This window comes from Passer montanus, unplaced genomic scaffold (genome assembly GCF_014805655.1).
Source record: "Passer montanus isolate IOZ18808 unplaced genomic scaffold, ASM1480565v1 scaffold6, whole genome shotgun sequence".
Taxonomy (NCBI): Eukaryota; Metazoa; Chordata; class Aves; order Passeriformes; family Passeridae; genus Passer; species Passer montanus.
In genome coordinates this window covers 7,403,246-7,418,009 of record NW_024371037.1, presented here as the reverse complement: position 1 = coordinate 7,418,009, position 14,764 = coordinate 7,403,246, and positions in this window count along the sequence as shown.

The window sequence follows — 14,764 nt, the reverse complement described above, 5'->3', positions numbered from 1 at the left end:
GATATTAAGCTACATTTTTGTTATTTAACTTTAAAATATATCTGGTATCTCTATGTATGTGAAATATGAGAGTTGAGATTCATATGCAAGGATTGCTTGTTCATATGCATTAAAATTTATGGATTAAGACAATAAAAGGATTACTTCGTTTGAATTCCAGTGAGAGCACATGTTGCTATCTACAGTTTACTCTAGAATTATTATATCTGCTGTGACATTTTGCCTGAATAAACATGGAAGTGTTCCTATAATCCATATGTCTACCTTAGTCCCATTACTTACCATTAAAATAGCAAAGGACCTAGTTGTCAGATTGAGTTCCACTTCCTAATACAGACATGAATGGCCCTGGAATTAGTGGTAGAATTGAAATATTTAGGCTGGGGAACAAGAACTCTGAGAAGTGGGGTTTCCTGCTCAGTATCTACCCAGCAGCATGCAAAGCTTAGAGCAGAACTAGAGCATACTTAAAGCTAAGGTAGAGTAAGAATGTAACTGTGTTGCAAAATAAATACTCTGATATACAGAGTAGTAGTCTCAGTTATTATTGCATGCCTTTAGCTGAAGCACAATTTACCAGTGTCCAGTGAGTTGCAACTCCTCACCTCTCATATAACTCCATAGATGTTGAACAGTTGTCAAACAGTGAATTGGGTTAGAGCAGGGTACCTGGCCACCATGATCAAGTCCATCTTATAACTGACTGACTTTTGAATAAAAATTGTTTCCCTTTTTGTAGGGAAATGCCTTGGCAAGTCCTCTCTGTCATCAGAGTTGCCAGATTTCAGGGAGCTGAAAGAATGGACTAGAAATACAACACTTAGTCTTGGTATTCATTTGAAAATTATAATCTCTGGAATAATCTCTTTCACACTGTTAAGTACAAGGCCTTTATTTTTCTCTTCTGTGACACATTAAAGCAACATCAAAGTAAGTTTATTTGCTTAGTGGGTGGGGTAGAAAGGCATCAAATTACCTCAAGGTTGAAATAACCACTAATAGTTATGATTCTGTTGCTATGTTGAGCCAAAGAGAATGCTTTGAAGATGCAGATATGTGTGATATTAAGTTGACTGCAGTCCAGGGATCTTCAGATTACTCTTTTAGAGTAAAGCAATTTTTAGAGGTGCAGTGAACTATTTGGCATAGACCCAAACTGCTAAACAAGTCTCTGTAGGGTCACATGAAAAATATGGTCTTACCTTCTTGTTTGCCTGCTAGCTTTGCATCTGGCTTGTCTTACCTCACTGACTATCTGCACCTGCTCTTCTCCACATCAACCTTTCTTTCAGATAACCTTAGAAATTTGTGTTTTGTCAGACTAGCAGCTTCTGGAAATCTGAGATATAATTGTCACAAATTCAGTCCGAATCTGCAAAATACATTTTTGTCAAGCCCAAAACCACTAGAATACAGCAGGGGTAGAGCAAGCCTCTTATCTAGGGCAGTGATTTTTTCTGATGAATTTAAAACAGCTGTGTTGTATTAAGTAGTTTTCATTAGTACTTAGCTCTTCATGGAGCTTCCCTTTACCAAGCAAAAATCCATCTTTCAAACTCCACTGCCATCTTTACCTGTATAAATCTTCCAAACACCAGAACAGCCTGTGTAAAATGCAGGCATAGATATTTATTGGTGTTGGTACAAATCCTGAAGTGTTTGCTGGTACCTTAATGGTATCCATTGAATAGAAAAGCTCTGACTACACAGTAAAAAGACACTGTGCATTTTAGGCTTACTGGCATGTGATTAGATTGTACTAAAAATAGTGCTGCATGTCAGTCTAGGCCAGCACCTGAGCTAAGTGTCCTAGAAAACTGCTCAAGTCATTAACTGCAGTGGTGAAGATGAGCCTGGGGTCACAACAGGGTTTTCTGCAGCACGAGTTTCTGTTCTGATGGACTTTTCCCACTTCTGTGTTTTTTCATCTGGCTGGGCCAGCTCTTGGCACCTGTGGGCAACCCTTCCTGCAATCCCTCAAGCATGTTCAACAGCCTTGGAAAGGGACACCCCAGTAAGCAGCCCTGAAGACCAAGCATATGTTTAAATAAATCTCAGGTCTTTATTAAACACAGCCTCTATCAAGCATCACCTTAATTTTCTCTAGTACTGAACTTCCCTAATGAGGAGCAGGATTCACTCCCTTTCAGCTGAAACTCCAATACCAAGGTGTTTTCCCAGCTTTTGGCAAACTTTTTTTCCCCAGTGCTTGCTTGCCTGAAACATGCTCCTGCCTAACAGACTGATGCTCCTGCCTAACAGACTGGGGTGTGTTCACACAGTCACTGCAGTGGGCATTTCCCTCCCATACCTCATTGTGGGGACTACATTCCCACAGCAGATGGTGTTTTCAATATTGTGATTCTTTTATCTGTTTTGAGCAGTCTATGTGGTTAAAACAGCTCAGTGTCTGTCAGCACCACCTGCCCCGTGCTGCTCTAAGGATGCTGAGTAGACTCGGGGTGAAGACAGCACTGCAGAACTAAAATCCTTGAGTAAGGAATAAAAATGATACAGACACTTCTTGACAAAGTCAGGGCAGTTCAGAAGAGTTCACTGCAGATCAAGTGTGTGAAATTAATGTTGTCAGGAGCCTTTTAAAGTTAGTAAATTATATGGATTATTGTGAGGGTTGGAAGACCAGATCTGTGTTTGGCAGAGTTTCTCACTTGCCATGTTCCAAAAACATCTTTTATATTTTCTTTTGTTCTTGTCATTATCAGCTTCCATATTTCTTTTATGATTCTGTGGGACTAAGAAGTTTGAAGTAATATTTCTACTCTGCCTGATAATGACTGTGCAATCTCCCTATATGGTAGTCAAATCATCTAACATATGAGAGAAGTTTTATTACTTCTGAATGGTTTTTTTCCTTTACTTCCATATGCCAGTTCCAATGTTTCTTTATATTTACAGAAAGCTTTAGTTATGATAGCTGTAATGCCTCCAATGTATTCAAAGAAACCTGCCAATCCCTATTGGTCCTAACAGGATGGAAAACACTTTAAGCCTTGAAAACCTAACCTTGCAAGCCATTAGATAATGCAGCACCCAGCATGGTCAAAGAAAGCCGTTTCAAGCCACAAATGGCTTTCTTTGAAACAGAGAATCACAGTTATGTTCTACTAAAGTTTTCACTGGGGTGCTTACAATTTAAAGATGACTTTGGTGGACTGATGTGGGTTTTTTTTAACTCAGGGCCTTTGTTGAGCTCTCTTTGCAGCAAATGGTATCTATTAGCTACTGTAAAATCCTGTTTCAACATCCTTTCACACTGCGTCCTGCCCAGTTCTTATAAAACACATACATACAATAGGATTTACTGCTGATGGTAAAAGGTTAAATCATAACACATCTTACTGCTCCACCCATTACAGTTCCCTAAATTCTACATTGCATCATTTCTGTGCAAGAACAAGGACTCAGGGTCCAGTAATCTCTTAATGCAGGGCTCCTCAGTCTTTAGAACAGTTCAGCACTGTAGCCCTGATGGAGTTATCAAAATAACACACCTTCAGCTGTGAAATGCATACAGCAGAGCCTGCAGGCATGCTCAAAACTTGCCTGTTGGATCAAGGCCAACCTAGAAGTCAACGACAGCAGCTTCTAGAGACTGTTCTCAAGCACCAAAACCTGCTTTCCTGCTCAACTCTACATATTTAACAGAGGCATTGTAATTATGATTGTGGTCACACTGGGCTTCTTTGTAATCACAGAAAGACCAAAACCTGAATTATTCTCTAGAGGTGTCTATTACTTCTGCAATATTGGTTACTGCAAAGGGAACCTAAAGAAACTCAGATTTTTCTGACTGGTGCCTAAAGTTTTGAGAGAAGAATGTCAGTTCAACAGAGATGTGTCTGTGGGATTCATTATGTAGGTAAGAGATGTTTTTACATCCCCCTTCTTCTCCTTTACTGAAGGAACTTGATCACAAGCCCACCACCACCATCACTAGGAGATGCTTTCAGCATGGATAACATGGAACATTCTCAGCCTCTGCTCCTGGAGCTGCTTGTATGTTTAAGAGTGCACTGATCAGAGGGACACCAGTCCTGCTGGTGAGCAGAACATTTCATGGTAGTATGGGATATACAGGTTTAGGAGCCTTAATTTGGGTAAATGAAGAACAAATCTCCGCCTACTGCCTTACAAGAGGGCTAGGTGAATGTCTGTTTCTGTGAGAAAAGCCAAACTGACAGGCACCTAACTCCAGGAAACAACAGAGATTCTTTTTCAAGTTTAGAGGCAATATCAGTGATAGGTGCTTGGTTGGTATCTGAGGGCCACAGCTTCTAGCACTCATTTCTGTACCAGAAGTGCATTGTGAGCCCAAGTAACTTAGGGACTGCTGACCACTATGCAGGAAAAATGTCAAATAGGCATTAAAAAATTACCCTAACCTTGGCCACATTTTCTATTTTGGCTCTATGAAGAATTGAGTGCCCTTAGCATCTCTGAACACCACACACACAAATACACCCCCAACATTACTGCTGTGTGTGTGGCTTGTAGCTTTTCATGTAATTGCTCCCTAGCTCACTTAGTTCAAAACAGTACAGTATAGAAGAGACCTCTTTGAATTGTAGTGTGTGAGCTAACTTGAGCAATTTCAGGTGGTTTGAGTGGGGCAGCTGTGAGATAGCATTTATGATGGGGTGAATGGTAGCATCCCTGAAGATACAGAGGGGAAAGGCAAATGGAGAGCTGGAGCTAGGAGGGAGCTGACAATCTCCCCACAAGTTAGATGCAGAAAAAGCACATCCACACCCAATGAAGTGCTGTTGGTGGACTGGTCCACACCTCCGGGCATTTAAATGCCTCGTTTCAAAGTAATATTCTTAATGTGAATAAATACCTGCTAGAACGACAAGTTTGTAAATGAGATTAAAAGGGTCAGAAGCAGGAACTTCTAAATGTTTGGTAACTATATCTAACTGTCTAGAGAGCCCGAGGGACTATAACGAATCTATAAAACAAGTTAACACCTGCTCCTCACACGTCTGTTAATTAAAATTTAGTAGAGAAGCAAGTCATTGAAATGAGTGATCTGTCACTCCACAGGAGCCAGTCTGGAGCGGAGTGTCTGCCTAGACAACTCTGCAATTACCACATTTGGTATCTGCTATGCCATCTTCCATGCTCCTCCAGCCTGGGCACTGGGGTTATTTCCTAAGGTGTGAAGGACCGAATATCAGCCCTCAAGTGCACAGTCATTTCTAGTTTTGACTAGACAAACTCCAGACAATATCAAACTCTTTTGATATTGGGGAAGTCACTACAGAGCCCTCAAGTGCACAGTCATTTCTAGTTTTGACTAGACAAACTCCAGACAATCTCTTTTGATATTGGGGAAGTCACTACATGTGCAGAGCTGCCTATAAGCTCTCAACCCCCAAATAACAGAGCCACCATCTCAACACTACAGAATATGGCCCTGCAGCTAGTGGAAAAGAGTCAGTGCAGTAGCACAGCCCAATCTTTGGCAAGCCAAGTGACTGCCATATGCCAGACAAGGGCAGCATTGTACAGCTAGCAAGACTTCTTGTGTTCAGAAGAGATGCTACCTGAGGTGGATTTGCTTCAGTTTATTCCACTTGGGAATTTAAGATCTAGCCTTGCTCTGTCCACCATAATGAGGTCTCTATGCCCTTTTGGGGCTTGGGGGAGCTGTGATGGTCCTGTCCCTTTCCGTCATCCTGACACATTTTCTGGGGTGTTTATAAGTGAAAACGCCACACTGACTGTTTGCTACCTGGTTCAAGGCTGTTGTTGCCTCTGCTGAGCAAAGGCTATCTACGCAGAGCATAGAAGATCTGAGGAGAAAATTCCTACAGAACATTTAATGGTTTGACAGTAATTCAGCCACAGACAAGTTGCTGAAGTGAAAAGTATGGCTAATATCCAAGTGGCAGCGCACTGCAATATAAAATGAAAGAAAAATCAAGGCTTGATTTATGAGGCCTCTGGTAAAAATGCTATGACACAACACTGGTAGATTTTAAATAGGGATTTGAGTCTTCAAATCTTTCACCAAGTAATATTGAAGGATCTAGACTTTTTTTTTTTGTTTGTTTCAGATGGAATATTTCTCATCACACAAAAATATTAATGGCAGTGCAAGTTGAAATAGAAATATGAGGTCTGATCCTGGCTGTTCACACATGATTTCTTGTTACTTTTGAAAAAAATTAAAATATCCGGCAGAAATTCTCCATATCTTTCCAGGTTATTTGTAACAGATTTAGAGAAAACTGTTATGAAAGTACCTGAGGAATGCCCCGTTATGGTCACATATTGAACTGCAATCAATGCATCTGCTTGCTGGATCCATAAATATTTTATGGCCATCTAGCCAAGAATTTAGATAATGCTGTGTCTTGCACATAGGTACAATATGTGGATCTGTTCATGTCTAGACTCCTTTTTCCAACTGGTTACATTTTTGTTTAAAAATATCCCCAACAAGATCCTCCAGATGGTGAGAAAATGACAAGCCTCTGATACTCACAGTTCTTCAGATTTGCTCATGCTTTACTTAGGTGCACACGCTTTATGAACACGACTACATGCAAGCAATTAATGGATTCCCCTGGCACATCTTGATGAATCCTGCAAACCAGTAACTGTCATCCTCTTACAAAAGCATTCCCAGTCTTTTCCTTTTCCTGACTTTCTTTGAATATTCCTTATCTTTCAGCCTTTCTTTTCCACTTCCATAATTTTCCTTACTTCTTCATCTTCTCTTCCACCTCCCCTGTCTCTGAACAAGTGACAAACCTCATTTTCCAATCTCCACTCATCACCTTAGCCTGCTGAGTAGTATGCAGTTCTCAGCTGGTGGAGCTGTGGTCTCTATCAGCTTTATTTTTGATGAAGGCTTTGTGAGCAGGACAATGTGCCTCTGTTTACAAAGGCTCACTGCATAACTAAAACCTGTTAGAAGCAAAAGTTGTAAGAGGTTAAAAATTAAAATAAGGTGGGAATGCATTTCAGTCTCTCATTTTTTCTTACAAGATGCATCCCTTCCCCCATCTCATCTCCCTCATTTTATTCCCCAGCTAATTAATTTCATCAAATTCCTACTTTCATAGAAATGTGTCCTACCTGTCCATTTATCTTCCACCCCCTGTGCCTGTATAGCAAAATTAAATTTACACAGGCATGACCTCCTTTTTAGCGGATTCTAATACAGAGACAGTGTACTAAAGGAAGGAGAGTTTGGTTTTGTTGAGGCGGAGACCCCTGATTTAAATAGGTGGAGCTGTATTCCCGTAACATGGCAGATTTGGGATTTGGTGAGTAAATTGCACCAACTCTCACACTCACACATGCACAAGTGGTCTCAGGAGTCATACTGTAAAGCAGTCCCCCTTGTAACACATCACCTCAGCATACAGTTTTAAGGGTCTTGAAGCTTCTATAAAAAATTTGTTTCCATAGTTTCTGAAAGTGACAGATTCTGCAGCTAGGGAGTAGTTTAACAGCTGATTATATTTTTTTTAAGCCCATTTGCTTATTTTTGTAAGGCAGGTAAATTTAAAGTTAATATACAGCCCTTCTATAGCCACAAATATTACAATGAATCTTTGTTCTCCAATATTGCAGCAGGGATCTGATCCAGTAGACACTTACTGTTAAGTTTATATGATGTAAATGTAGTCTGATATAGCTTGATTGACCAGATGTTTATTTTTCTGCCTTATTTATACTGTACAGACAGTGTCACTTATTCCTTGAAAGTGGCAACAGATATAAAATAGAGACCATATGGAATATTTGCAAGCTCTGAAGATTTTATCATCAGATTTAAGAATATGTTTCTTTCCAGTATGAATGCATATGATTAATTTAATATTTTGTATTTAGGCTTCCCTTTGAGCTATGCTGCACCAGTTTTTGCCTTCACCAGTTTCTGTAAGAGCACAAGAAATTTTTTTGGTAAAGATATGTGATCAGTATTTACTCTCTGTTCCTAAATTCAGCTTATATTTTTGTTTTGTCTTTGTCAGTAACTCTTAACTCTCAATATCTACATTTACCATAAGGAGATATTAGTGTTAACATTGATAAAAATAACATCTTCAATCTCAAATGTAAAAATAAAAATACTGCATAATTTCTTCATAACGGTGATAATACAAAATTTGTGACAGCTGCAACAAAACAAAATATATTGACTTCCCTTTCATATATTTTTGCACCTGAGTCACACTGTCAAGCTCCCTCTACAGTCATGAAAGCTTTTAATCACATGTGGCCATTAAGTTGTACTTCAAAGCAGAAGTTAAGTATCACCAAGTGAGTCTCAAAATCTTTCCTGTTAAAAGCCCTATAATACTGGCCAGCATGCTATGATATCCTCTATAGCCTGAGGATGAGATAAACAGGAAGTGCACAGAGATACTGGATTTACATGCTAACCAAGTCAGCTGTGTGATAATAAAAATAGAAAACCCCTAGGGCTTTCTTCCCCTTTGTTCCAACAGATATGGATGTGTAAAAAGCCTTGGAAAACACAAGATGAAGTAAAGATCTAAAGATAGCCATTTCTGGAAAACAGGCTCATTATCCCTTTTCTTGGTGTGGGCCAGGCCTGTTGTATATCATCATGATGTTTGTCCATGACCAACCGGACTCTCTTGGATCCTTGCAGATAACACCTCCCAGAGTGCAGCTGAAGAGGATGTATGTTCCATTAAAACACAGATAATGGGATGTCTGGCACTGGAAAATAATTTTGAAGAATAACATAAAGCTTATGCTCCAAGTTCATTATCCAAAAATATTTCCTAACCACTTCTGCAGAAATAGTCATAGATATAAAAAGAAAAAAAAAATCAAGGACAGTAATGAAGCACCTGTCAGACTCTCACATGCAAAAGCACCAAGCACAGCTGGGGCAGTAGTGAGCCGAAGCAAATTCTAATGCAATTGCTGAGGATACTTAGAAAATAAAATAGTTTATATTTACAGAAATAAGAAATTAAAGGACTTGCTGGTCCTACCAGTTGTCCTTCACTACCTAAAAGGCAGGAAAATTTTGAATCACAACATAGCTGAATTTTCTGAGTAATAACAGAGGCTGAAAGCATTTGCTGTGAGTGCATTGAGACTAGAAATATGCTTATATCTAGACAGAAGATGTCATTAATTTGTTAATTCAGGAGAGAAAGTTAATACTGTGTGCACTATTAAAAACAGATATTTATGGCACCGTAGCACTTAATTTTTTAGCTGTGTTTGTGATCTCCTTTACACTTTTTCTGGGGAATCTTTCATGTGCCCTAGGAACTACAACAAGCCAGAGACTCCAGGCATCTGGGCAGCAGCAGGATGGTAAGGAATGGCAGAGGGAGTGACAAATTGCCCAGCTCCACTCAGGGAGTCAGGATTAACCACTGTACTTTTGAGGCACTCAGACACTTCCATCAGAGGTGTTTACAGAGCCTGGCATCACCTGAACTCCAGGGCAGTATTGGGCCATGGACCTCCTGCTTGTCTCTTCCAGCAAAGATTACCTGCATCATCTCTGTATCATCTCCTGAAAGGTGTTGCCAGGGAGGGTGCCGTGCCCTACGCTCCAGGATGAATCCCTTGGCATGACTGCTGCTGCCCATGCCAGGCTAAGGAATACTGATGTCACCTCACTCCTTCCCCTACTCCTCAGGAGTAGAAGAAATTGTAGATTCTCAAGCTCCACACTGACCCCATTTTCACTGGTGGTCACTGGAGGTTTTTGCAGTTGTTGAGCTGCTCAAATATCTCAGAACACAGGAGTAAAAGGAAGTTTTCAAGTAAAGAATTATAAGCACAATAGGAAACTACCATTGAGAAAGGCATAAAAAAATTCAAAAAAATTTTAAAACAACTCAAACTATTTCCTTTTATCCCCATGGCCTTAACTTCTGCATGATTTAGATCAATGCTATTACAAGGTTGCTGAGATGTTAAACCCCAGCTATTCTCATAACTTGCCAGTTTAGCAGAGTTCAATTAGTTGGGGACAGCCTAAACCCTGTAGACTTTGGCATCTTGCCCACGGCTACACACATTTTAAACCACAACTACCCTGTCTTATGCAACAGTGGAGAAATATCACAGCTGCAGGAATATAAGGTTTCCAAAGCTGAAAGACTTTCTTTGACAGCAGTGTTAAAAGGTTTAAGTGGGTTCACATACTCCAGTGCCAGGCCCAGTCAAAGAAGAAAAAAATTGTTGGAAAAAGAGAAGAAGGCAATCACTGAGGAGAGGAAATAAGGAAGTGGCTCAGGAAACAGGTAACATCTAACACTGACTTAGCAAGATTTAGTCAGATTCAAAGAAGGATTTGATGTTTGTCATCTAACCAAATCAAAAATTTTGACAGTCTTGTAAAACCTGCAAGGCATCCTGTAACCATCTGACATTCAAGTGAACATTTATGAAGGGACAGATTGCTTTCTTACTAGGCAGTTTCTTGCACCTTGATTTTTAAGATCTGCAGTGCTCATTACCATGAAAAGATAGAATTTTATATGGGCCTTGGATAATTCACAATGTAACTGAAAAAGGTTTTAATTTTTAATAATTTTCATTTTTAGCAATCAAAAAGTGCTAAGTGGGAATGGGGCAAGAAGTATAATAAGGATTCCTGGGGATGTAAAGGAAAAATGCTGTGACCCAAAAGATGAAATTCATGCACTGAAATAGGAAAGATCCTTGAAACTGAGGGCAGGAGAAATGTGTAATTAATTATTTGAATTTGGAATGTTTTAAATGCTGTCCTATAAATTGAATGGCTCTTAACTTGAAAAAGAAGGCCATTAATTTCTTCCCATTACCACCACACCATGAGTGGAAAGGGACTACTTCTATAGTTTTTGACAGAATATCATTCTTTCACATTTCTTCCTAAGCTTCCTCTGTTTAAACTGGCCTTGTAGGTAAATTCACATGTATGGTGCAAGTAGTCTGACCACTGGACCAAATGCTTTGCAAATTAGGCACATATCCATATTCTGATGAATGAGAAGACAACCAATAGAGCTTTGTATTACAATAATTACAGAGTAGATTCTCGTTTCTGTCATTATCCTCACTCAAACAATAAGTAGCTCGTTAAAAATTGAATTAGCAGTGAGAAACCAAGGACCTGATCACGGATTTAATGATGATGCACCCTCTGACAGCAGAAAATTAAATAGCTCCCTGATTGTCAGTTCTCTTATCACAGGAGGGCAACAGTTTTGTGCGTGTGAATCATGATTCTATTAGGAGATGTAACAAAATCATCTATGAAAGGGTCCTGTGGAAAGTGTGAATGCAAATTATCAGTTGGGGTGGGAATATAAACTGTGTTGTAGACAGCACTGCTCCTAGGGGAGCAGTTCTCCTTCCTTCCTTCCTCTAGCTGTATTATACCTCAAATTCAGTGACGTCTTTGGAAGCAAGCGTTGTTTCTGCGCTCACCAGGAACATGCATAAGCACACACACAAAGTACCTGATCCTGCTTATCTCGGGAAATTATAGGCTGTATAAAGCCTACACATACATCAACAAAGCACTGGTATTACATCCTCAGGTGAGTCTGATTTAAAACTAAATAAGGAATACCTCCAGATGTCCCCTGAGCACTGAAGTAACTTGGATTCTTTCATGCACTTGAGTTACTCTTTTCACCAAACTACACAATTACCTTCTAGAAGGTCAGCAGCACCAGCCAGCAGCACCTACTCTAATCTCATTTACTTGATCTAAAACACAAAAAATAAAAAAAATTAGATAATTTTGCTTTAAATGTGAAGAAAAAAATAAGTAAAGTTTAAGTCAGTGAAAAATTCCTTTTTTATTATCTCCTGTGTCCAAGAGCATTTCTCATAATTGTTAAAACAACCAGAGAAATTCATTGATGCCATACAGGGGCAGTGTTATCGATTTTACTACTAATTTTAGCTTTAAGCAAAGTCTGGGTGAAATCTAAATTAATAAGTGGATTTTATTCCCACATCTTTCACATTATGCTTTGGAGCCTTTGCAGCATTCCCTTGATGAATTTTACTTAATAATAGTAGGCTGAAAATATCTCCCTGGAGAAACTCGACAAAATACCTACATTCAGACAGTCCATGTCAAGAACAGAATTTCGAGAACAGTGCTAACAGCACTTCAAAAGAAACCCACACGTACTTCCAGGATTCCCCCAAAAATTAGCAATTCTCAAGCACTCATGTAATTATTGGTAAGCCCAGGACACTGCCTCCAGATTTGTGAACACAGGAAACATCAGACTCTAAAGTCAGACTGAGTCCTCTCTCCCTAAGCCCCAGCTTTCTGGCAGCACGTCACCAGCAGATGTAGAGTGCCAGAAGACCTGCTCAGCAATTGGTTCAGCAACCAGCTGGAGTCACGGGCTCCAGAAAGCTTAGTTTTCCTCTGGATCCTTTGGCAATAACAGAAGGGATTGTGAGAAGCATGCATGCTCCTTCCTCACCTTCCAGTAGTACCTTCCAGGTACTACTTCTCCCTTTTTTATTATATATCCATGCACATAGAAAATGTGGTTCTGTATACTGTGTTGTGCAGCTACTATAAACATAATATTCAGGGGTAGCTTTGGAACTATTACATGTTTGTGAGGCCTGTTTGTGAAGTCTCCATCTGACAACATGTCCCAGTAATTTATGAACTCAGCATGCTACATCTGAATCAGCAATAGTTTGTGCTTTCAGGTATAAATATTATAATGAATAACAGCAATAATGTTAAATCTCTGGACAAGGGGCAGAGAGACCTTGGAAAGCCATATAGGGCAGAAGGAGCATCTCTGTTTCCCTCTCCTAACTTCCCCTCTGCTGCCAGCCTGACCTTACTGAAGTCCTGAGACCTCTCTACAGACAATCCCCTGGCAGAGAGATGCTGCACTGTGAGGGAGCACTGCACTAAGAGCACGAGGACTGCTGCCCTGAAGTCCAGGTGCTCTGCACACCTCTCCTCATGTCCCTCTCACTGAGGGGCAGCACTGTCACTACCCCTGTAGTGCAATGGCTCTGTTGGGTACCACTATTTTGCCAACAAGGTTCGTTCAGTGCAAAGACCTGGCACGTCTGCAGTTCCCAGAGTGGTGGCACATCGTGCAGAAGCACTGAGGGGGACTGAGGGCGTGCTTTTTGTATTAGAAGTGCAGATTTTGAGCTCGGTCACCACACATAATAAATGTCATAGCTGAAGGTATAACCTGATATAGGTTTTCCTCTGTTCATTTTTATAAGATAAGGGGATAATGACCCATTGTATGTACAGGTGGGATAATGCAGTTTGCTCTGTCCTATTCATGTCTCTGATGGGCATCAGAAGTTCCAGAAGAAAAATAATTTGAATAAAGCTTTCAAAAGGAGTGACTTTTTAACTTTGTATGTACTTACACCTGATCTAACTTTGTATGTACTTACATCTAATAAGACAACAAAGTTTCATTACAGTGAAAGCACTAGCCACTATATTTTTAAAGAGATAATTGGTCTATCTCTGAAGCATGTTATGTTAGTGGAGCTTATTCACACAGATTCAGCACAGCAGAGTATTTCTTTATATATTAGTGACTCATATATATATATGTACATGTATGTACATGTATGTATGTATGTAATTGCCTCTGTCAGGATCACATTAATGTTCATTAAATAACAAATTAATAAATGCCCCATCAGGAAACACAAACCTGCTTAGACACATTTCCTTTTTATCGACATTTGATTTTCTTCTTTTTAAAATAAAAAAATGTGGGCATTTTAGTATGAATGGCCACAGATAGCCCAACCATGGCCAGAGAAAGCAAGATAAGCAGAAAGTCAGATTTATATTCCCTGATTTATAATTAGTTTTGTTCACTGAATCTTGGCACTTGACCTTGACTTGGATTCTGCTTCACCGTCTCTGCATCCCACTCATGTTGCTGTCTGTGATGGAATGAATGGTCTTCTAGAAAAGAGGGCTCTAAAGCATCAGCTAATTAGAATTTCAGCCTTCAGAAACATTTGACAAATTACAACAAATTTTGGTAGATCTGCCAGGCATTTCTAAATTGTTTCCCTCTGCCGATTTGCAAAGCACACGGTGTGCAAAGTGAAGTGTTTGCCCTTCTGCTCTTGGTAGCCAACGGAGCAGCATGCAGACACAGGGCTCCAGACCAACAGAAACACGGCAGCACTTGACCTTGACTTGGATTCTGCTTCACCGTCTCTGCATCCCACTCATGTTGCTGTCTGTGATGGAATGAATGGTCTTCTAGAAAAGAGGGCTCTAAAGCATCAGCTAATTAGAATTTCAGCCTTCAGAAACATTTGACAAATTACAACAAATTTTGGTAGATCTGCCAGGCATTTCTAAATTGTTTCCCTCTGCCGATTTGCAAAGCACACGGTGTGCAAAGTGAACTGTTTGCTGCCCTTCTGCTCTTGGTAATCAACTGAGCGGCATGCAGACAGGGCTCCAGACTAACAGAAACACTGCTGAACCTGCTGCCTGTGCCTGGGGAAGGGAGCGCTGCTGGAGGGAATGAAGCTGAGAGCTGGTGCAAAGAGCAGTCAGGAAGGTAAAGTGCAGAAGGGCAGAGGATGGGGATCTGGTGGGGAATCCAGCTGTGACAGCAAATGGGGAGTGGTTGTAAGGGAAACAGATGGGAAGAAAGGCAGATGGGAGATTAGGATTCAAACACACAGCAACCCAATCTTTTTTAAATCAGATGGTCATGGAAAAATGTAGTTTGTTTCCAGTCACTCCTAG